This window comes from Natrix helvetica (genome assembly GCF_964273705.1).
Source record: "Natrix helvetica genome assembly, chromosome: 2".
Taxonomy (NCBI): Eukaryota; Metazoa; Chordata; class Lepidosauria; order Squamata; family Natricidae; genus Natrix; species Natrix helvetica.
The window spans coordinates 264,833,650-264,858,805 of record NC_138552.1 but is presented as its reverse complement, the minus strand read 5'-3'; the positions used below and the strand labels follow the sequence as shown (position 1 = coordinate 264,858,805).

Sequence of the window (25,156 nt, the reverse complement as noted above, 5' to 3'; positions counted from 1 at the left end):
TTTCAGAGTGTTTATTACTGATCATCCCATTCATATGATTTCTAGAAGTATTGGATAACAAACCTACCATTTCATCCAACCCATTATAAAAAAGTAGCAGGTTGAAGAAACCATCCCTATTACCCAAAGGTGCTTTTTCAAAAAGCAACCTTACTTTCATTGTTTTTCTTAAAAATATTTCACTTCCTATTCAAGAAGCATCTTCAGCTCTGAATATCTTTTAGTTTTGCAGACGCTTCTTGGATGAGAAATGAAGCGTCTTCAAGAGAAAGAAACAAAGTTTATGCAAATCTTAGACTGCACTAACAATAAATATTCTAAGATTTTCAATTCCAGTGAAAGTATTATTTTACTATTTCTGACTTATCTTGTCCCCAGTGTAATTCTGATGCTTAGTTATGTGGCCTTCAGTAGCTTTTGCTTATAAACATTAAGGTTTACTCAAGGTTGACTCAACCTTCCATCCTTTCGAGGTGGGTAAAATGAGGACCCAAACTGTTGGGGACAATATGTTAACTCTGTAAACTACTTAGAGAGGGCTGGAAAGCACTGGAAAGCAGTATATAAGTCTAAATGCTGTTGCTATTTTTTTAACTCAAGGATTAGCTAGGCTTATTTATTTATTTACTAGATTTATAAGGCTGCCCAATGCAGACAAGGTGATTCTGGATGGCATACAACAAAAAGCAAACAGTAAACCAACCACTTCCCCAAAACAAAAACAATAAATATCAAATATCAAATAAAAAAAATGGTAATGAAAGACCAAAAGGGAATCTAAAATGAGACACCAGTCAATTGGCCAGGCATTAAAAATAAGTTTTGATTTATCTTTATTTTTATTGTATTTATTAAATTATTAAATTATACATATGGGGGTGGGTGTTTCGGAGAACAAAGACAACCACAGAAAAGGCACACTTCCCAGTTCCATAAGATGACAAGATTTATAAGAAGATACTGGGAGCATGCCCTCATTATGGGACCATATGGGTAGGCATATGTTCTTGAGAGAAGACTGTCCTGCAACTAACTTGTTTTTATACCAGGTAAGGCTTTATAGATGATAACCAACACCTTTAATTGCACCTGGATGTCTATTGGAAGTTAGCACAGATCTCAGAGTAGCAGGGTTACATAAGCATAAAGAGATGCATCTGTAAGTATCTATGAAATTGCATTTTGGACCAACTGTAGCTTCCGGATGGTCTTTAAGAGCAGTCCTATGTAAAGCATGTTGCAGTAGTCCAATCAATAAGGACTGCATTGCCTGCTAGTGTAGGAATAGGCACAATTGGTGACTAAGGTACAGTTGTACAAACACCACCACCCCGAACATAGCTGCCATCTGCTCTTCAAAAAGGAGCTGTGAATCTGGGAGAAATCTCAGCTTATATGACAAATTTGAATTGGTACATTCATATATATGCAGCGGTCTTCCTTTATTCAATGACTTTGTACTTATGGTGCATATTCTGTCTCTGTACATATACCATCTTGTGAATAAATAACCTCAGTCATTTTAGGCCATTTGACTATTAGCCTATGGCTCTATAAGATTTAATTTAGTACATTGCATATGATTACTATTTTTTAACATCCCATTTCCAAGGTTAAAGTGCTTCAGTCTTACTTAGAACTTCCATTCTTCTTTTAGACCATATCAGTTAGTTGCTCTGAGCCAATCTGACAGTTGTCTTGGAATAAGTCTTGTAAAATAGGAATGATATTCTGGGTTGTGTGCCATCCAGAACAGTATGAGTCATTTTATGCTTTGAAATATTTATTTCCACAAAAACTGCCAAATTTCCATGGTCCAGAGTATGAACAAAATGTTTCAATATTTTCCAGAACATCCCACCTCTGCAGATTGAAAAGTTTGAAGCTACCTGATACTTACATTAAGATGTTGCCAGCAACAATTACAATTTCCTTTATCATTTTATTCCACTTTGACTTATAATTGATGGCACATTTTGTTTGGCATGTACACATGTTTTTGTGTGTAGACATGTTTCTGTCTCTGATAATCTATAATAGGTAAAATGCATTATCCTAGAACAGCATGATAGCCTAAGTTTTATTGTTAACTGGAAGAGTCTCAATAAAATGTGTTTTAATTGTTTATCAACATTAGTATTGAGCATATGAATATCTATTAAATAAATATACTGCTCAAGCAGACATCCTGATGCCAGACTCCCGGCCAAAATCCAGAGCTGATGGGAAGCTAGTGGGAACATCCTGCCAAAGCACTTTATTTTTTTAAATCTTATTTCTAGAGATGGGAAATGGGAGACAGCATGAGAAAGTCAAGAGGAGAAAGAAGTTTAATGTCATTGGGGGGGGGGGGATGAAGTACATGCCTATGTCTCTGTTGATTACCAGACTGGATTTAACACCAAGGCAAGGAAAACAATATGGATACAAATGCAACCATAATCATAAATCTCTCTAAATGTCCGGGGTATGCCAGTACATGATTGTTGAGATAGATATACCCTCTGGATCAGTGGTGGGGTTCATAAATTTTTACTACTGGTTCTGTGGGCGTGGTATGGTGGGTGGTTTATGGCTTGGTGGGTGTGGCTTGGTTCGACATGGCAGGGGAAGGATATTGTGAAATCTCCAATCCCACCCCACTCCAGGGAAAGGGTACTACAAAATCCCTATTCCCTCCCAATCAGCTGGGACTCAGGAGGCAGAGAATAGATGGGGGCAGGGCCAGCCAAAGGTGGCATTTACCAGTTCTCCAAACTAATCAAAATTTCCACTACCAGTTCTCCAGAACTGATCAGAATCTGAATATCTTGTCTAAGTGCTAGTGTTTTCACACACACACACACACACACACACACACACACACACACTGGTTGAAACTTGCTGCTACCAGGAGCTAGATGAGCACAAGCCTAGAACATATCTACATCTACAGAGTTTATCTAGAAGGCCAGGTTTAAACACTCTTCTTTTCATTCCTTCAACAGAAGGCAACAGTGGGAAGCCCAGCCATACTTTAGTTCAGTTTAGAGCTACTAGTTTTGGCCTACATATATAGGTACTCATACAGTATAGGTTGGAACTCTCTGAATGACTTTGATGACCATCTATTAGTTGTCTGGATTTTTCAGCTCACATTTGATATTCATACCTGTAAATTTCCTGTTGCAATAAGCACATTAATGAGTAACTTAAACTCTGCTTTTAAAGGACCATAAAACACACAGCTTCACATATTTCTCCAAAAACTAGTCCCACCTAGTTGCAAGAACATTATTCCTTTTTATAAACAACATTATGTCAGCATTCCAAATAGCGTCCCCCATGCAATAAGAATCCCCGGCTTGGGATTCCTTAAACTTCAATTTTATTAGAGAAGCCATGTTGGTGCACCTGGGAAAACCCAAATCTGAAAGCTTCCAGGTTTTCCCCACCAAGTTGAAAACTCAAGTCCCTGTCCAGCACCCACATGTCCATCACATGGCCCAATCAGACCCCATCCCAACTGGAGATGTTTCTCAATCACATGCATCCACGTGCAGGGCAACCTAACCTTGAGTTTCTGAGAAAGGAATTTTATTTAAATAACATAATACAAGTTTTCCTGGTCTTGTTACTTGGTCCCTTGAATGTATTGTATAAAATACTGAGACTGATTTTTCTTGCTCAATGGGATCATGGATAAAGCCATTTCAAAAGTATTCCTTGGTACAGAAAAGATAATCAGTTTTGTTTCTTATAAACCATCAAATTCTGTTGCAAAATTTGAAACCAAATTTGTTAATTTCCATAGTTTAGTGAGGGTGGGGATTTTTTGGCAGTGTGAAAAACCTGATTTTGAGTTTGCTCAACATTTCTTAGACAAGACAATATGGTTTTGATCAGGGGTGGATTTCAATTTTTTTTTACTACCAAATTTGCGGGTGTGGCTTGGCCATCATGTGACTGGGTGGGCATGTTTTGAAACTCACTTAACAACACTCTTGCTTAGCAACCAAAATTTTGGGCTCAATTGTGGTCATAAGTTCTCTTTCTTTTTCCTTCCTTCCTTCCTTCCTTCCTTCCTTCCTTCCTTCCTTCCTTCCTTCCTTCCTTCCTTCCTTTCTTTCTTTCTTTCTTTCTTTCTTTCTTTCTTTCTTTCTTGTCTCTCTCTCTCCCACTTTCTTTCTTGCTCTTTCCTTCTCTCTCTCTCTCTCTCTCTCTCTCTCTCTCTCTCTCTTGCTTTCTCTTTCTCTTTCTATCTTTTTCTCTGTTCTGTCCCAAGCATCTACAATATATATGGATGCAGACTTGGCTGTCTGACACAACTAATGAGGGAGATAAGCAATCCCTTGGCTGGGAGCCCAGAAAGCTATCTCTATGAAACAAGGATTGAACTCATGAAATTATCTCAATCTGTCTCTACAGCTGGATCAGTAAATTTTTCCCAATTTTTTTTTTGGGGGGGTTTACACATATATGGGGAAAGATATAGGGATATACAAAAAAATTTGGCAGCTCCCACACTAGTGATAGAAACCCATCCAACACTCACAGTTTTTACAATCTTAAAAACAAAATAAAAAAGACAAGCAGAAAACAAGGTCTTATTCTACATTGTCAACCATGTGTTCATTCGTTTTCCCTTGTCACTTTCTAGAATATCACCAATTGCTATTTATTTCAGATGCTTTTATTTTTGTGATCAGAGCCTTTTCGATATTGCTCCTTCCTCCCTGCCCCAGAGGAGGCATCAGCCCCCCCTCCTTCTTATCTTGCACCATACTATCCCTTCCACTACCTTCGCTATGTTCGTCCTCTAGGAGGAGATAATTCTTTTTAATGAAGGCTTCCGCCTCCTGCATTGTGTTAATTCTAATCCTGTTTCCCTCCCAAAAGATCAACATTCCTTCTGGCAATAACTATCTAAACCAAATTCCTTTCTTGTATAATTTCTTTGATAAGGAGGAATACTTCCTCCTTCTCTCTCTGCTTAAGAATGGTGATTTCTTCATCTTTATATTTCAATGGTCTCTCCCTTTGGGTCCCAAGCACCTCATCCCTTGTGAGCCTCCTGAGAAATTTAACATGTACCTCCCTTGGAACATTATGACTTCTAGCATATGCTGAATTTATCCTATAAACTAAGTCCATATCCCACCACAGCTGATTTTTATCTCTCTTAATATAATCTGCTAAAATTGTACTCATGATATCCTTAAGGTCTTCATTTTCTGTCTCTGGTAGGTTCTGGAATCTAAGAAAAAAGGACATTCTTTCAAATTCTAATTTTGCCAAAAAGTTTTCCAAGTCTACATTTCCCTTCCGGATTGTTTTAATTTCTTTCCCCAACCCAGCCGCTCCCTCCTCCAACACCACAATCCTTTGTTTATTTTCTGCAATATGATGTTTAACATCTCTGAGTTTTTCTTTAAGCTCTGTCATTTCTTTTTTCAAATCATTTTGACCCCTCATAAGTTCTTGAAACATTTGAGAGACAGATAGTTCTTTTGGTCCCTCTCTAGACCCCTCTTGTTGTAACATTGAGGTGATTTTTGTTTGTTGCATACTAGGACTGGAGGAGACAGATGAGGGGGCTGAGAGTGACTTGCCCATCAGTGGCTTCTTAGGCTCCATTTGTTTAAAATTCAGAGATGTAAGTCTTTTCCCAGGAAGATGGCGTCCGAGGATTGCACAGCTGTGCTGATCCCAAAATACAAAACAAAGCCGAAAGCGACAGTTCACAGTTCCAAGGCACCGAGGCAAACCAAATGAAGGGTATCAAATAATCAAAGTTCAGAAGAGCCACATTCAGGGAGGGGTCTCAGTTTCCCTCAGAGAGAGTAATAAGGCTGAAGGTACTTTCAAAGGGCAGACTTCATTTATAAGTAAACAAACAAAGAAGGGCGGGCGCCATCTTGGCTCCTCTTTCCACAGGGAGAAAGGAAACGGATACCTCTTATCAAAGCTTTTAATGGAAAAACAGCTCCACAGTCATTACTAGCAGTTGTGATAAAGATCTTTCTCTGTTGGCTAGCTAAAGTGACTGGTCAGCCTTTGTTCTCTCTTTTCTAAGAGAGATCGTTCAAACGCAGCTTAATCCGAGGGGGGGTGGTGGTGGAAGAAAGAAGCACCCCCTTCTAATCTCCATTCAAATAGGTTGAACACAGAACTTACAGAAATCTGCTGCTTTTCTTTTAAACAATCAGATAGTTCAGGATGGGTCCCCTACCACCAGGATCCAGCCGCACTTCTCCAGGTACGCTCTCTCCTCCGGATCCATTCAGCAAAAGGGCGGACAGCACAATGCTGTCCCTCGCCCCCTCTCCGCTCTCCAGCTCCTAGGCGAAGCTGAAAAACACCCCCGCCGGCTGCCACCGATTCCGGGGGGCTTCAGCAAGCCACCCTTCAGCAGAGAACCCCTCCACTCCAGGGCCCCCTGTGCTCCTTATGGAGCCAGCCAGGGAGACGAGCAGGGGACAGTACGTCCGTCACCTTCAGGAACCGGAAGTGGTCTCAATCAGTAAATTGTTGTTTCCTGCAAAATTCCCCTCCTGTCACCCCACCTATAAGTTCTCCGGGAGGGGACAATCAGTAGCCACCTGCTCGTATTTCCTTCTGTGACTCTTTTTCCAAAGCTGCTCCCTCCTCCTCCTCGCAGCCCTATGCATACGTACCTCAGGAACAGCCTCCCTCTGTTCTTCCTCACTGCTCCCTGACTCAGACGCCACCTGGTGGCCAAAAGGCCTCTCTAGTCTCTGCTCTGACTCAGAACACCCCCCAGAGTCTTCCTCAGCCTCCAGGACAGTCCCATAGTGTTCATTGCTGTCAGATTCCACCAACAGCTCAGCCGGCCGCTATTGGGCCACAACAGACTCTCTCTCTCTTTTTCTCTTTTCTCCCTTCCTTCCTTCCTTCCTTCCTTCCTTCCTTCCTTCCTTCCTTCCTTTCTTTCTTTCTTTCTTTCTTTCTTTCTTTCTTTCTTTCTTTCTTTCTTTCTTTCTTTGTGTCTCTCTCTCCCACATTGTTTCTTGCTTTCTCTTTCCTTCTTTCTCTTTCTTTCTATCTTTGTCTCCCTCTCTTTTTCTTTCTCCTTTCCTTCCTCTGTTTCTTTCTTGTGTCTTTCTTTCTTTCTTTCTTTCTTTCTTTCTTTCTTTCTTTCTTTCTTTCTTTCTTTCTTTCTTTCTTTCTTTCTTTGTCTCGCACTCCCACTTACTTTCTTTCTCTTTTCGTCTTTCTCCTTCTTTCTTTTTCTCTCTTTCGCTTTCTCTCTTTGTCTCTCTCTTTTTTCTTTCTCTCTTTCCCTTCCTTCCTTTCTCTTTTTTTCTTTCTTACTCTCCCCCCCTCTCTCTCACATATCCCTTCCAGTTATATTTGTAGATATATTCTATGAACTAAAACCGACACCCAACAAATCCTATAATCATGGACATCTGTGTCCTACAAACCAACTCAAGAGCTCCAATTCAGCCTCTTCCCACTCTGGGGGTTAAATGAATATGGTTAGTCATCCTGTTATCTCCTGGCTGAAATTCTCACCTTTTTAGCAGAGTGGTACAGATGGCTAATTTCAAATGGCTTTTTTTCCTTTTGCCAAAGCCCAGTTTCTCTGCCGCTTGGCGGGTGACCTGGTAGGTATCCAAAGGTATTGGGCACGCCATGGAAGGCATGTGTGTCACACACACACACACACACACACACACACACACACATACCGCACTTGCTGCCCCATGAGGGGGACTGGATCAGCTGTGAGGCTGGCAAAGAAGCCTCTGTTTCCCTGCTGCCCTGGCTCATGGAGAAAGGAGGCAGGGGTGCTGCCCCTCTTGGCTCCCATCAGCTGTAACCCCGTTACCCTGCTTAGCTGGGTGGTTGGCTGGGAAAGCAGTGAGGGAGAAATCAGGGGGAGAGACGGAGAAGAAGGCTGTCCCTAGCAGAAGCTCAGCTTTCTCCTCCCTCTCTCCCCCGTGATTTCTCTCCGGTCATGCTCCTGGAGGAAGGAGGCAGGGATGCTGGCCTGCACTATCCCCCTTGCCACTTCAAGAGGGAGGAGAAAGCCAAGCTTCTGCTAGGGATGGCCTTCTCCTCACTCTCTCCCCCTGATTTCTCTCCAGCCACACTCACAGAGGAAGGAGGCAGGGATGCTGGCTGGCTCTCGCTTCATTTACCGCTTGCCACTGCCACTCCTGCAGTCCGCTAGCCTCAGACCCTCTGGCTGGGTGGGCAAAGGAAGTGGATGGGCAGGGTAAGCATGGTGTGGATGGGCAGGGCGAGAGAAAGAGTGAACGGCAACTGGGGGGAGCGAGGGCATGTCAGGGGGCCATGAGCATACTGGTGTGAGGGCATGGCCAGGCCAGCATTGACAATGGTACGCAAATGTATGGCCAATTTCCACTACCAGTATGCCCATACCGGTGCATACCAGGAGCAATCCACCTCTGCTTTTGATGTACCTTACTTTATTGATCATTTTGGTGTACTTTGCTTTGTTTGCTTGTTTGTTCATTTAATTTTGATGCCAGCCAGCTTTGACTGCCAAACCATCCTCTAGAAGTATTGCACCAAAGACTGGGAAAAAAAATCCTCCAATGATATAAAAATAATATAATTATTGAGCAATTAAAATTATCAGGCTAAAAAGAAAACCAAAATCTTTATCCTTGTTAGGGTAGTTCTGCCTAAAATGTGACTTTTAGCTAGATTGGATTACTGCATTTTCTTTTATTTTTGTCCCTCTATAGCTTCAACTATATAAAAGACTCAGGAATGGCAGAGAATGATATGCAGCTTAGATGGAATTTTACTAAACTCTCTGTCCTCATTATATTTCTGCTACTATATAGCCCAGGTTAAAGATTACAAATTATCCCTCCCTTATTTCTCTCCAATAGGAAGAATTTTGTGGATCAATCCACCAACACCTCTAAAAAAATATAATAGGTCTGAGAAATGCTGATGAATTGATAACTTTGAATTAAACATTTACCTTGTGGGACATTAAATGAGGCAGGTGACTATGTCTACATGTGGTTTAGGATTAATTATTGTTATGAAGTTGGATGATGCTGTCTAACTGATGAAATATTTCAAAAGCTAAAGGAACTGGATAAAAAAATAACCCTTTCCTTGCTGTATCAAGGACTTGTATCAAGATAGAATTGGAATGACCTTTAAACTACTGAGGGGAAAAATGCACTATCTTTGCATTTCCTTGTATTTTTTTCCCCTTAAAAATATTTTCCTTCAACATGTTTACATTTTGAATGCCTTTTTCTTTTAAAATAGTAAACAAAAGCTTTAAGACATTCAGCACTTTAACTTTCAAAATCTCAGTTGGGTATCCTAATTGTTCTGGTGATAGCTAAGAAACCAACAAATGACTAGAATAAGTAATTGGGTCAGGTCCATAATTTCCATGATGATTATGAACCCCTAAGCTTTTCCAGATTCAAGACAATCCAAGTGCAAGTTAAAGTCACAAAGAACTAAATGTCTTTAATATTTCAAGGCCAACCTGGTAGTGAAACCAGGAAGTTTAGGGAGAAATGTTGCTGCAAAAAGAGCAGAGCTGGTCTTTGCCCTTCAAGACAGTTGTGCTTGCTTCTGAAACCTTAAATGAATAAGGGACATTCCTCACTTGCATCTATGTTCACCTTATAAACATTCTCTGATAGCACTGTTTCACTTGATACTGCTTTCACCCTGAACTTATGCAGAAGACAGTTTTAAGTGATCCTTAGCTGTAAAGTAACAAGTTTTTCCCTTGAGCAACTAATGGCTGTTTCATGATGTTACATTTTTAATTCACTTCATCGTCTGTGTATTTGGTGAGTAAATCAGGTGACCTACAGGGGAGCAGATTCCAATCACTTCAGGTGATATAGGGACATCCTGCTGATCTTCAGATATTGTCCTCTACTGTCATTCACTTTTTCTCCTCATCTCATAGAAAGTGCCAGCTGTGGAAAAAGACACACTCTCCTAAAAGCCGGAAAACATAGTTGTTTGAAAAAATGACACCTTTAGCCCATAGTTATTCAGTAGCCTTCAAAAGTGGTCCAATATTGAGAGAAGCATACTCTCTTGAATGTTTTTTTTTTTTTTTACAAATTACTTCAAGTCTACATAACAGCTATTTTGGAGACTACCTGAGATACATATTTTTCAGAGAGTATAATCTATATAGGTTTGTTTAGTGGGCTTGAGAAAGTGATCAATCTATACCAGGGGTGGGTTCCAGCAGGCACTACTGCCGGTTCACTCAAGTGTGTGCTGCATGCACAGTGAAATTAAAATTGTTCTGTGCATGTGTAGAACTGAAAAACAAGATGGCAGCACTGACGGTGGCACCTGAGAAACTGGTTCGGGGGCATGGCAGACCTGGGTTGCTGCCGGTACCAGTGACCCAGGCCGCTAAACCACTACCGGTTCAGGTAAACTGGTCTGAACCAGTAAGAACCCACCACTGATCTGCACACTCCTTAGTGGAAAAGCTTAAAAGTATGAATCTAGCTAACTTTCAAAACTTGTGAAACAGGTGCTTAGACTCATCTTCTTTTATTTTGCTATGCCATGCTTTGCCATGAAAAGAGGCTAGCTTTCATCATGCCATCTATCAAAACTTGACATCTTCTATCACTGCCCATTCTTATATCATTGTTTTGTTTCCTTAAACAAAACATTTGAGGAAGTAATGCGGTAGCCTTAATCCAATTACTTTGCTTCCTCAGTTGAAATAAGGATACCAGCATTCATCTGCAAATTGGAACAGAATTAATAGTGCAGATTAGGGATTGGCAATGGGCATTGTATAGACCCGTGATGGTGACCTATGGCACGCGTGCCACAGGTGGCACGCAGAGCCATTTGTTAGGGCACACAAGGCACTGCCATGTCTGCGGGCCAGCGCACATGGGCATGCTGGCTAGCTGACTTTGGCCTTCTTTTGAGGCCGTTTTTCGCCCTCCGGAGGCTTCCTTGAAGTTTCTACAGCGCGAAAAACCAGCCCTACAGGCAAACCTGAAGTTCAGGGGCCTTCAGGAGGCTTCCTTAAAGCCTACGGAGCATGAAACATGGACCTATGGTCACTTCCGGTTTGCTTGTAAGGCCGAATTTTGCCCTTAGCAGCCTTCAGGGAAGCCTCCTGAAGGTTCTGGCGGGTGAAAAATGGCCCTAGGGACAAACCAGAAGTCACCATTCCCAACTTTTGGGTTCCCCATTGGTCCGGAGCCTTTAGGGGCCTTCAGGAGGTTTCCCTGAAGTCTCCGGGGGGCAAAAAAACAGCCCTACGAGCAAACCAGAAGTGAGTTACGGTTTGTCCGTAGATCCATTTTTCGCCCTCCGGAGCCTTCAGGAGGCGAGATCGGCCCTATGGACAAATCAGAAGTTACCATTCCTGAACTTCCAGATTCCCCACATGTCCATTTTTTACCCTCTAGAGCGTTCAGGGAAGCTCCAGAGGCCTCCGGAGGGCATCTGGGGGGGGAAGGGGCTGTTTTCACCCTCCATAGGCTTCTAGAAAGCCCCTGGATCCTAGGGAGGTCACAAAAACCATGCCAAAAGTGTATGGGGGGTGTTTGCTGGTCGATGGGGTGTGTGTCACGCGCATAGCATTATGGGTATGGCACGCCTGTGCACGACCCCACTGAGCTCCTCCCGCTTTTGGCACAGGAGCTAAAAAAGGTTCGCCATCACTGGTATAGACTGTTTTATGGTATAGTTTCCCATCCATTCAAGCATATATGGGTTACACTTTTAATTGACCATAGGGAAAGGCCTAAGAGCTAAGATAGTTCCTATATTAACCTGTCAACATATTCCAATCTTTGTCATATAATCCAAAATGGAAAAACACAGTATCCTTCTTGTCCTTTGAGACAGCACACCTTTTACAAACTTTGCGTAAAAATGAGATTTGATTGCCTGTACTTCAAATCATGCTTATGTAGGCAGTGAAAATTTGTTTTAACACTGCTGTGATTTTTTTATTTATTCATTTTTGGTTTTGAGTTGAATATTTGTAATTCTTATCATCTTGGTTTCAAAATTAACTACTTGGGTGATTTCATAAACCTTGGGCTGCTGCGGTACTTAAGGGCAACAGAACTAAAGAGAAGGAGGAGGAGCTTCCAACGATGGCGGTCGCCTCCTGAGCTCCTGAGAGAACTATGGAGCGCCCGACCAGGTAAGGGATTGCAGCCGGCCCTATGGCATCAGAGGGGTTGAGAGTTGATAGCCCGACCACCCTGGCCTGTTTTGGGCTAGTTTTGGCCTGCCAGGGTGGTCGATGAAGATCGGAGGGCAAGAAGGAATGGAGGACCGTAAGCGGCAAACGGCTGGGAGAAGCTTGCGAAAGATGGCGACGGCGCAGTGCGGCTGCGCGGGCGGCGCTGGTGCCGGCAGATTGAAAAAAGCCAGAAAACCCGAAAAAACAAAAAAGGAAGGGACGAGAACCTCCAGAGAGCCACCAGAGAGCCACCGGAGGCCCCAGAGGGTCACTATTAACACCGGGGGCACAGGGAGGAACAAGGAAGGAACAACGGAGCTCCTGAGAGTGCCGGAGAGGCATCAAAGACATCGGAGAGGCACTGGAGAGGTGAGCAGGGATGGGAGGCAACCAGTGGCAGCCAGAAGAAGCAAAGGGAGACAGCTGCGGCGACGGAGGAGTAGAAAGAGCCGCAGCCAGGGACTCCTTCATGATATCTCGCCGTTCCTGGCGGCTCCGCTTTGGCTGGGAAGTGAACGAAGACCTGAAACAATGGCTGGGGGCGGCTTGGAGCCTTTGAGGCCACTGGAGATCCTGACTTGGGGCTATGGACAGGCCTGAGCAGCTGCCTAGGCTAAAACAATCGGGCCAAGAATGCCCCCCCCCCCATTAAGGAACATATATCCATCTGGGACCATTTGAACCATCTCCCTCTCATTTACCATCTTTGCCTCTCTCCACCATTTGCGATACGTGAATACCTCCCCCCTCCCCCCCTTCCTCTAAATTTACCATCTAGACATTAAGACTCTTGGTCCTCCATTGAGACTCTAGCCCTGCCGGCTACTACCTATTAACTTTGTTTCATCAGCACCCTTACCCTACTGGGACTTTTACATTTCCACCCCGAACCACCCCAACGAGGCCGTCGAAGTGATGTCCCAGTGTGTGGAAGCCGTACGGGTCTGGATGGATGACAACCGACTCAGGCTCAACCCTTCCAAGATGGAGTGGCTGTGGGTTCCGGCCCCCCGGTTCAACCAGTTAATTCCATCTCTGGCCATGGGGGGCATTCAACTTGCCCCTGTGGAGCGGGCGCGCAATTTGGGCGTCCTCCTGGATGCCAGGCTGTCCATGGATGACCATGTGACAGCCGTGGCCAGGGGGGCGTTCCACCAGGTTCGCCTGGTGCGCCAATTGCGCCCCCTATTGGACCGGGACGCCCTACGCACAGTCACCCATGCGCTGGTGACGTCTCGCCTGGACTACTGTAACGCTCTCTACATGGGGCTCCCCTTGAAATGCACTTGGAGACTGCAGTTGTTCCAGAATGCGGCCGCGCGGGTGATTATGGGGAGTACGAAGTACTCCCATGTGACACCTCTCCTGCGCGAGCTGCACTGGCTTCCTGTGGTCTATCGGGTGCGTTTCAAGGTTTTGATAACTATCTTTAAAGCGCTCCATGGCTCAGGACCTAGTTACTTGCGGGATCGTATTCTGCCCCATACATCCCTGCGACCAATTCGCTCGCACAGAGAGGGACTCCTCCAGGTGCCGTCCACAAGACAGTGTCGAGGGGCGGCGCCTAGGAGTAGAGCCTTCTCTGTGGCGGGCCCAGCCCTGTGGAATGACCTCCCTCCGGATATTAGGACTACTTCTGACCTCCGTTCCTTCAGAGTTAAGCTCAAGACCCACCTATTCCAAGTAGCTGGCCTGGTCAACCATGATCTAACTATATCGCTCCTGACGGGTTTTTTATTAATGTAATTCAATTGAATTTATTTATTGGGGTTTTTAAATATTGTGACTTTTAATTGTTTTAATTGTTAATTGTTTAATTGTTTTTTAGCTATCAGCCTACCTCCTCCTTGTATACGTCTTATATACGTCCTTGTTATATGTATGTCCTGTCCAGATTTGTATTGTATTGTATTGTACTTTGTATTTTATTTGTTTTATTGTACGCCGCCCCGAGTCCTTCGGGAGAGGGTGCGGCTTAGAAATAAATATTCTATTCTATTCTATTCTATTCTATTCTATTTTAGCATTCAACAATTTACTCGAGGTTAGACCTGCTCCACCTGCGAGAAGCCCCTCTCTTGCAGGTATGGCCCCTGGCTCTTTCAAGGGCCAGCCTTGATGACGGGTTTGTGAACCCCGAGAGGTGGAAGAAAAGGAAGCTGAGGGGCTTTTTATCAAAATGTTTTGTACTGTTTGTAGGGGGATATGGGAAGGGGGGGGATAACCAGGCCAGGAGGGAAGCCAGCGCCAGACGAACAGGTGAGTCCACGAAGGAAGTGAGCGGGGTGAGGGGGGAGAGGGAACAAGTTATTCCAGCAGAGGGTTGTTTTATTACAAAGGTCATGGGGAGGGGGGGATGCGAGGACAAGAAAAGATCGCAAGGTCGGTTGGGAGACCATGGCTGCTGGCTACGCCAGGTCGTTTGTACCAACCCCCGCAGCCTAGGTGGTCAGGAACTACAGAGCCAGGGCCTGAGGCTGATGCTTTGCAATGCAAGGTCCATGACCAACAAGGCCCCCCTCATTAATGTGTTGATCTCAGAGGGGGAGCTGGACCTTGCAGGGATAACGGAGACCTGGTTGGGTCACAAGGGTGACTTACCCCTCGTGGAAATGTGCCCACCGGGTTTCCGTGCATTTCATCAGCCTCAGGCCCTGGGTAAGGGTGGTGGGGTGGCGGTAGTTATACGGGATTGTCTAGAGCCGAGGGAGTTCACTGTTCCTCAGATACACGGGTGTGAGTCGCTGGGTATGAAATGGGGCCCAGGGAGGCAGTGGGGTCTGCTGATTGTATACTTGGCTCCTCGCTATATGTCAGCAGCCCTGCCCGAGCTCCTCGAGCTGGTCTCGGAGACGGCGGTTGAGATACCCAAACTTTTGGTTATGGGGGATTTCAACCTGCCGTCGACGGGAGCAGTGACTGAGGTGGCTCAGGAGTTCATGGCTTCCATGACAGCCATGGGCCTGACCCAATTAATCCAGGGCCCCACACACGAAGGCGGCCACACACTGGACCTTGTCTTTGTATCTGAGCAGTGGACGAGTGACCTGGGAATAGGGGATTTAGATATTACGCCCCTGTCATGGTCAGATCACTCATGTCTCCGGCTGGACTTCCCTGGCGCTACCCTCCACCGTGAGGAGGCGGAGCCAGTTTGCTCAAGCTGGTACCGCCCCAAGCACTTGATGGAACCGGATAGGTTCCAGACGGAGCTTGGGCCACTACCTGTAGCCCTGACCCGCGTTCGGTCGGAGGACCTAGTCGACGCCTGGAATAGGGCGACGGCGGGGGCCTTGGACTGGGTTGCGCCTTTGCGACCTCTCCTACGGCAGCGACCCACCCGGGCTCCCTGGTATACCGAGGAGCTAAGGGTGATGAAGCGCCATAGGAGACGTCTAGAGAGCAGGTGGAGGTCCTCATGCTCCGAGTCTGACCGAACACAGGTAAGAGCCTATTTACAGACCTACCTTGTGGCATTGAGAGCAGCCAAACATAGACATTGTGCCGCTCTCATTGCGTCTGCGGATAACCACCCTGCCGCCCTGTTTAGGGTGACCCGCTCTCTCCTGTCGCAGGAGACGCGGGGGGCACCCTTGCAGGGAAGAGCAGAGGAGTTTGGGGAATATCTGCAGGACAAAGTCGCTCAGATCCGGAGCGGATGGGCCCCCCCCAGTGGACCGGACGAGCCGTCAACAGTGAGTCTTGTGAGTCCACTCTGGGAGGAATTTGACTCTGCTGCCCCCGAGGATTTAGACGGGTTGCGTGGACGGCTACGACCCACCACGTGTTCAATGGACCCGTGTCCCTCCTGGTTGGTACTGGCATCCTGGGAGGTGACACGAGGCTGGCTTCTGGGCCTGGTGAACGCCTCATTGAGTGAGGGTTCCTTACCGACTGCCTTGAAAGAGGCGGTGGTGAGGCCCCTACTCAAGAGGCCTTCACTTGACCCAACGGAGCTAGCTAATTACCATCCAGTCTCCAACCTCCCCTTTTTAGCGAAGGTTGTTGAGAATGTGGTGGCGCAGCAATTTCCACATCGCCTCGATGAATCCGTATATCTAGACCCATGCCAGTCCGGCTTCCGACCCGGGCACAGCACAGAGACAGCCTTGGTCATGTTGGTTGATGATCTCTGGAGGGCCAGAGATAGAGGTTGTTCCTCTATCCTGGTCCTATTAGACCTCTCAGCGGCTTTTGATACCATCGACCATGGTATCCTATTGCGCCGGCTGGAGGGGATGGGAGTCGGAGGCACCGTTTTACGGTGGTTCGGCTCCTACCTCTCCGGCCGGATGCAATGTGTGTTGACTGGGGGACAGAGGTCGACCCCAAGGCCACTCTCTTGTGGGGTGCCGCAGGGGTCGGTCCTCTCGCCCCTTTTGTTCAACACATATATGAAGCCGCTGGGTGAGATCATCCGTGGTTTTGGGGTTGAGTACCATCTGTACGCTGACGATACTCAGTTGTACATCTCAACCCCAAGCCACCCCAACGAGGCTGTCGAAGTGATGTCCCGGTGTTTGGAAGCCGTCGGGGTCTGGATGGGGGACAACAGACTCAAAATCAACCCCTCCAAGACCGAGTGGCTGTGGCTACCGGCACCTCGGTTCAGCCAGCTGATTCCATCACTGGCCATAGGGGGCAAACAATTGCCCCCTGTGGAACGGGCGCGCAACTTGGGCGTCCTCCTAGATGCCCGGCTGTCAATGGATGATCATGTGGCAGCCGTGGCAAGGGGGGCGTTCCACCAGGTTCGCCTGGTGCGCCAATTGCGCCCCCTTCTGGACCGGGATGCCCTACGCACAGTCACTCATGCACTGGTGACGTCTCGCCTGGACTACTGTAACGCTCTCTACATGGGGCTTCCCTTGGGACGCGCCCGAAGACTGCAGCTAGTCCAGAATGTAGCCGCGCGGGTAGTCATGGGGAGTACTAGGTACTCCCACGTAACACCTGTCCTGCGCGAGCTGCACTGGCTGCCTGTAGTCTTTCGGGTGCGTTTCAAGGTTCTGATTACCATCTTTAAAGCGCTCCATGGCATAGGGCCTAGCTACCTGCGGGATCGCATCCTCCCACACACATCCCTGCGGCCAATTCGCTCTCACAGGGAGGGCCTTCTCCTGGTGCCGTCCACTAGGCAATGCCAACGGGCGACACCGAGGAGTAGGGCCTTCTCTGTGATGGGCCCAACCCTCTGGAATGACCTCCCCCCCCGACATTAGAACCACTACTGACCTCCGCTCCTTCCGACAGAAACTGAAGACACACCTGTTCCGACTGGCTGGTCTGGCATAATTTATAACGTCTACCTCCTGGCATACACATTTTTTACTGGTTTTTAGAGGGATTGTCTCTTTTAAATTTAATCTTATATGATATTGGGATTTTAAATTTTGTATATTCTGATTTATTTATTTAGCTGTACAGTTTGGCATATTTTTATCCTCCTCTCATATACGTATTTATGTATCTATTTATTATGTTTTAATGTGTTGTATTTTGATACGGACTGTACACCGCCCCGAGTCCCTTTCGGGAGAGGGTGCGGTCTATAAGCGCTAATAAATAATAATAATAATAATAATAATAATAATAATAATAATAATAATAATAATAATAATAATAATAATAATAATAAATGGAGAAAATTGTTATAAATATAAAGGAATTGATTTAGCATAGTTCTTACAAGTTCATCTAGCAAACTGCAATCTCATATTGTTATACTTTGTGTGTCTGTGTGTGTGTGTAGAAAATGCCAATGAGAGTAGAGCATTCATAAATAGGATATATAGAACTTCATTTTTCAAATATGTGGCATGTATTTACACACATCTACAAAAAAGGTGGATAACTGCTATGGTTGCCGTTTTAATATCTAGAATCTGATGTATAGAAGGATTACATCTTTCAATGCCAAATAACAGCAAGGGCAAAGGAATGACATTCACATCTTGCATTTGAATCTCTGCTGGAGAGGAAATGCTTAACTGACTGAACTTTGTTCCGAAACTCAGGAAGGCAGTTTTTAAACCACCTCTTTTCTCCTCCAATCCTGAATCCTTTCAGGAAACAGCCCACCAGAAGGTAGGTTTTTTTAAAAAAAAGAATGCCAATGTAATTGTGACATTGTCATTCCCTCAGGTTGCCAAAAATTAAGCCACCTTTGACCCTTGAGCTCCTTAAAGCTTCATAAATAGCCCCAGCAAAGAACTGCTCAGTCCCACTTGACCTGACTTAGAGACTCCTGCCTCTTAAACTGGTTGCTCTGAGCTTCAACCATGAAGGCTTTTTTCCTCCTTGTTGCCATCTTCATGTTTTCCCACCAGGCAGTCACAGGTAAGAACTAAAATGACCCAGATGGTCTAGAGAAGAAGTGTACTTGAGACTCATTTCAAATGCTTTTCACAAGGAATTTTTACTTACTTTATTTTTGGTATTGACCACCAATCAAAGAGCATTAAGGGTATTTCAATCTACAAAGTTCAGAGGGGTGTTCCCACCCCATTTTTCCCACAAGAAATGTGTCAGAGGGGTCATATCTACCTGTCTTCTGTAATAATGCCATGCCTTGTCTTAGTAGTTTGCCATTTCCTAAAAAAACCCATTTTCTTTTTCTCCCATCATATCTAAAAGAGATATTGTTGGAAAGACAATAAATAAGATAAAATAATATCTTCAGCCTCAGTGGCATAGTGGTTAGAGTGCTGAACTGCATGCTACTTCTGTTGACTGCCGGCTGCAATTTGGCAGTCCAGAGCTCAACAGGCTTAAGGCAGACTCAGCTTTCCATCCTTCTGAGGTGGGTAAAATGAGGACCCAGTTTGTTGGGGGCAATATGCTGACTCTGTAAACTGCTTAGAAAGGGCTGTAAAGCATTGTAAAGTGATATATAAGTGTATTGCTAAGTGCTATAGCTAACTTATTTTGTGATATCTATAAGAATAAAACATTGATATCTCCTGAAAAGTAGTAAAAATTGTATTGTTAAACAGTATTATTCCTATAGGAAGATTCATCTGCAAGTCTTTCAAAATGAATGTCTGAAGATACATTCACAAAATATTATTTTATGTTATTTATTATGTTTCCAACAGTATCCCTATCAGATACGGAGAAAAAGAAAATTTATATATATATATATATGTGTATGTATGTATGTATGTATGTATGTATGTATGTATGTATGTATATGTATATGTATATGTATATGTATATGTATATGTATATGTATATGTATATGTATGTATGTATATATATGTACGTGTATGTGTATATGTATATATATATATATATATATATATATATATATATATATATATATATATATATATGTATTTGTGTACAAATATAACACACACACACGTGTGTGTGTGTGTGTGTGTATATATATATACATACATATATATATATATATATATATATATATATATATATATATATATATGGCAAACTGCTAAGTTAATTATAGAAGGCAGGTTTACATGATCCCCCTAACAAATTTACATTTACTTCAGTTGATCTACTATTAAATGCTATATTGTTTAACACCTTGGGTTTTTTTCAGTAAATCTGAAATTTGCCTCCTGATTTCCTGTTATCTCCTCCTATCTATTTTAAGTTAATGAAATAAAAATATGGCCTACAGCAGTGCTTTTTGTTGTTGCTGTTCAATTGCTAAGTTGTGACCAACCCCATGAATTTTAGCAAGCCCGGTCCACATGTAATCCATTATCTCACAGAGTTTGCTCAAATTCATGTTCATTATGTCAATGACACTACCTAAGGCTGTCATCCTCTGCTGTCCCCTTCTCCTTTTGCCTTCAATCTTTCCCAACATCGAGATCTTTTCAATTAGTCCACTCTTCTCATTTGGTGACCAAAGTATTTGAGCTTCAGATTTAGTATCTGTCCTTCTGAAGAACAATGAAGGTTGATTTCCTTTAGAATTGACTGATTTGATCTCCTTACAATCCTTACAATCCAAGAGACTTCTCCAAAATCACACATTGAAAGCACCAATTATTTGGAGCTCTACCTTATAATTCAACTCTAACAGCCATATATTACTGCTGTGAAAGCTATAGCTTTGACTCTGCAAACCTTTGTTGGCAAAGTGATACCTATGCTTTTTAATACGCTGCCTAGGTTTTCCATAGCTTTCCTCCCAAGGAACCAGAGTCTTTTAATTTTAGATGGCTGCAGTTGCCATCCGAAGTTATCTTGGAGTCCAAGAAAATAAAACCTGTCACTGCTTCCATTTCTTCCCCTTCTACTTGCAGGAAATAATGGAAGCTGATGCTATGACCTTAGCTTTTATGGTTAGTTTCACACCAACTTTTGCACTGTCCTCTTTCACCCTCATTACCCTCTTCATTTTCTGCCATTTGTGTAGGATCATCTGCATATCTGAGATTGTTGATATTTCTCCTGGCAATCTTAATTCCAGTTTGTCAGTCATTCACCCCAGCATTTTGCACAGTGCACTCTGAATATAAGTTAAATAAACAGGATCACAATATATAGCCTTTTAGTACTCCTTTCCCTATTTTGAACTAATTGATTGCTGCTCTTCAAAACCCATCTTATACTTCTGGTCAGTGATTAGTTCACATGTTGTTGAAGTTTATCATATAGGATTTTAGTGGGACCTTGCTAGCTTGTCAAATGAGTACTATTGCCTAGTAGTTTGAATATTCTTTGACGTTGTCCTTCTTGGATAAGAATGTAAACTGACCTTTTCCAATCCTATGACCATTGTTAAGTATTCCAAATTTGCTGCAATACTGGAGTGCTGGAGTGCAGCACTTCAACAGCTTAATCTTTTAGGATTTTAAATAGCTGAGCTGATATACTGTCATTTCCACTAGCAGTTTCCATATAGCCATCCAATTTCCATAAGTGAGAATGGGCTTGAGTCTAGCTCACATCACTTCCTAGTACATCACCAACACCATCATCAACATCTTATTATTATTGGTTTGTTGGACAGTCAGCCAGATGTTTAGACATGATTTTGAACTTTTATCTACCTATCAAGTCCTTCTCAGTGAATGGAGGATAGGCAGATGTTGTTTGATGTTATTAAAGGTTCTGTCACAGGATTTAAGCTGTTCCAAGTAAGGTTGCCTTCTACTATACTATTGAAGTATAGGGATTTTGTCAATACCAAAAGTGTTCAAGTAGTGTTTCTAATATTCTGGGTTTCTTATTATTATTTGTACAATGAATGCAAATCATGAAACATGTATTATTTATAAAAAAGAATAAAATATAATTAGTAATAATAAATAAATACAGATTCTAAAATGCCAATGGTATTTTCCCCCATTTTTTATGCAGTAACTGGCCAAAGAGACCCTGCTAACATTGCTTGTTTCCAAAGTGGTGGCTCCTGTAGACTAGCATGTCCATTTCCTGGTGTACAATCTGGAGACTGTGCTGGTGGTCAAGTTTGCTGTACATGGTACGTCAACATTATGTACCAGAATCTCTTATTCTGCTCTAAACAAATGCAGCTGTGCAAGATTAAAAACTATGGAAACATAAATCTAGGAAAGATAACAATCATGAAAAATTAAAAGAAAAAGTGAAAAATGATAAAAGTAATAGAAAGGTAAAAAAAAGAGAAAGAAAAAGAGAAATATTTAAAGAAGTAATTTTTGATATTCTTTGCAGCAGTATAAATGTGATGGTTTTAATTGCCAGGAAACATGTTTAATTTAGATACTACTAAAATTACTTTGGATTTTTCTTTTTCTTAAGATGCATATCTCTTTGAGGTAATGGTGTTGAGGAAGTCTTTAAGAACCTAGTTATAATCCCAGGCTCCTGAGTAGGGAGCTCTAAAGCCCTTGTAGTATCTTAATATGTCCACATATATGCAGTCTCTTTATTATTGTTTTTTATTCTCAGTAATTTAAACAACTCAGAATTGGTCTCTAGGTGGGCAGCCTTATAGCTTTACCAATCTATACTTTATATCTACATATCAGATGAAAAAGATCAAGGCCACATATTAAGTTCCAATTAAGTGCTCATTCCCATGTACAAAATTTACTGAATTAGTGATCAGCACTATTTTGGCGCTAAATAAAAATTAACAGAATTTAAGTGGTTGGTCTTAGACCACTTGTGGAAACATAATGGATCCAGACTGATTTCTGTACAAAGCCACCAGGAGTTCTCTGAAAGCCTTCATAAGGGTATGCACAGCCATTTTTGTGAAGGGGCGGAACTTCCTGAGGCAAAATATGCTGTATTTGGTGTATAACCGCACCCAGTTTTTCAGCCCCTTTTTTGAGGAAAAAAGGTGCGTCTTATAATCCGAAAAATACAGTATATTGAGACAAAAGTCAATCATTCTGTGATCACTGTTGGAAAAGGATTCTTTCTTTGTAGTCCATAAATTGAGTTTAAACTGTTGCAGAAGATGAGATCAAGGCAGTTGTTGAGTCAAGTGTTGTTAGTTACTAGTTGATCTAGTCCCAGACTAATAACAGCATTGCACAGGGATGCATGTATGGGTTCAGTTGTACATTTGTTTAGGGTCCAATTAATAAGAGGTTGATTGAGGTCATCAAGAGAGGTAAGAGGGTGTGGACAGGAGATAACCCACATTAGTAGTGAAGTTATCTTGTTCACATGTATGATGGCATAATCAGGGGCTCTGTAAGATACTAAGAAGTTAAGTGTGGTATTTAAGTACAGCTTGAAGACAATGGTCTCCGGAAGAGTGAGTTCATGCGTAACTTGAATATTTTTTAGATTTAGGGACTTTTCCCTAAAGAAGATAGCAACTCCACCTCCTCTACGGATTTCACAATCACACCAGGTAGTCTCTTATTGTGACAATGACGTCAGGGAGGGATTCATTCAGCCAGTTTCACAGACAAATATAATGTCAAATATAGACATATGTATCTCCAATAAGAAAACTGTATTGTCCTACTGATTCTTTCTACATTCCTGTTGAGCATTATTTTTCTATCGTTTGAAATAACTTTGAAGTATTATGAAGTATTATGATGAGATTTGTCCATCTTGACCATTAAGTCTTTTTCTCATACTCCATTCTTTAGTTGTCTTGTGTGCTTTCACAGAGTTCTTTAAAATGATTGATCAATGAATGGCTTCTCCCCTTCCATTCCTTCATCCTTCTATTGTGAATTTTTTCCCCAGTCAGCTGTATTATTTCCCATCATAACCATAATTCTCTTATATATCAAAAAATGTTCTGAACAAATGCTGCTTCTGGGGATGGGAGCAACTGAAGCAGGGTTGTCAAACGCGCAGTCTGTAAACTGGGTGTATCACACGTTGGCCATTCCATTGCCCAGTTTAGCAAAGGGGGATACATCATGTGATGCTGCCTGATGATGCAAGTTTGACACCCCTGCCATAAGGTATATAACAAATGAAAAAGTATACAATAAGTTAATAACTCTAGAACAATATACTAATGTAGGCTTTTATAGAACATTGTCTATTAATACTAGCATTTTTAAAATTGATCTGCTGCTGAGTTATGATTCTCGCTCATTTCTAAATCCGCAATTCTTGTTTCTTTAAAAAAATGTTTATAGGCCGCGCCAAGGTCCTGTATAAAATATCAGGAAAACTCTGAATAGTTTGAAGAGTTCCGAAGAAGAAATTGAAACAAGGTGGCTGGAAGGTGTGCGAGCAATTCTCCTGAGATACAAACATTTTGATTAAATATATAATCTGGAAAAAGATAATGGTTTAACCTGTTAATCGGTATATTAAAACTCTATAATAGCAATTGGTAATTGGTAATTATTATATTCTTTTACTGTATCACACTGGGATTAAATACTAATTATAAAAAGTTGACCAAACTGAGATTAATAACATGACAAATGTATAACTTCCATGTGATTAGGTCAAAATTTCCTAGTATTACCTTGAGTACTGCAAGTGCTTCACACTTTTTTTGTTTAACTTTGCTTGGACACAATTTTACAAAATTTGGGATAATGAATATCTAAGAGTTCTGTAGGGGAAAATGATCACTCTTATATGAATAGCAGAACGCACAGAGGGGCATTTTTAGTTTTTAAGTCTAGAAACTGAAAACACAAATTTTATTTAGATGATTATTGATATTCATTGGTTCATCCGTTCAGATATTGTCACATACTAAGCTAACATGCATGAGAATACTGGAATTCCAAGTCATTCAGTGCAATATGCACATGTACAACTACAGATAGCAGAAAATACTTAAAAATCAAATGTAAATGATATTTGGGTTAAAGTTTTCAGAAATTACTCTTTAAATCAAAATTGGATCCATTTGGGATGCCACATGGGATACTTTGAAAGCACTGCTAAGGCAAAAGTATGGAAGTTTCCATAGGAATCCCTGGATGATTCTGAGCCTGGGTGATTGCTATCCTAGCCCATTAAATGTTCAGCCCATTCAAATATTATGATAAAACATTTGTTCTCTGATTATATAAAGTTTTGCTTGTTTAAACATCATAGCTGCTGATTCCAGGCCCAAATAGGTTTTCCAGTATTTCTACCAAATGTATTGAGTATGAAAATTACATAGATGATTTCCCCAATTTTCTCTAGGGAAAAGAGATATTCACCAATGATTTGTTCAGCAAGCTTCCTCTTTTATCCATTTATAGCTTCCTCTTGTGCTCTCACAAATTCTACTTTTAATCATTTTTCTTCTTCTCCCCCTTTCTCCTAACTGATTCTTTTTCTTTTTCCTGTTTTTATGGTTATAGTATCTTTCCTTCAGATTATTCATTTTTATTATTCTGGTGCCTTCCCCCAGGGTTTTCCTTGTTCTCCTCCCTCCCTTACTATCTTGTGGTTTCTTTTGGGGGGGATCTGCCCCTTTGTCTGCTTTTTCTTTGTGACTGTAAGTCCCAGAGGAATCATCTGTCTGCATTTTATTTTCAAATGTTCTTATCC

At 42.6% G+C, this 25,156-nt stretch overlaps 1 long non-coding RNA gene across 1 annotated transcript; it reads left to right on the top strand.

Moving 5' to 3' along the window:
- Positions 1–8,209: 8,209 nt before the first annotated feature.
- Positions 8,210–23,987, top strand: LOC309385903. The gene is made up of 4 exons (XR_014174308.1): positions 8,210–8,224; positions 18,350–18,544; positions 21,548–21,671; positions 23,791–23,987. It is a non-coding gene; the product is annotated as an uncharacterized lncRNA (long non-coding RNA).
- Positions 23,988–25,156: the final 1,169 nt, after the last annotated feature.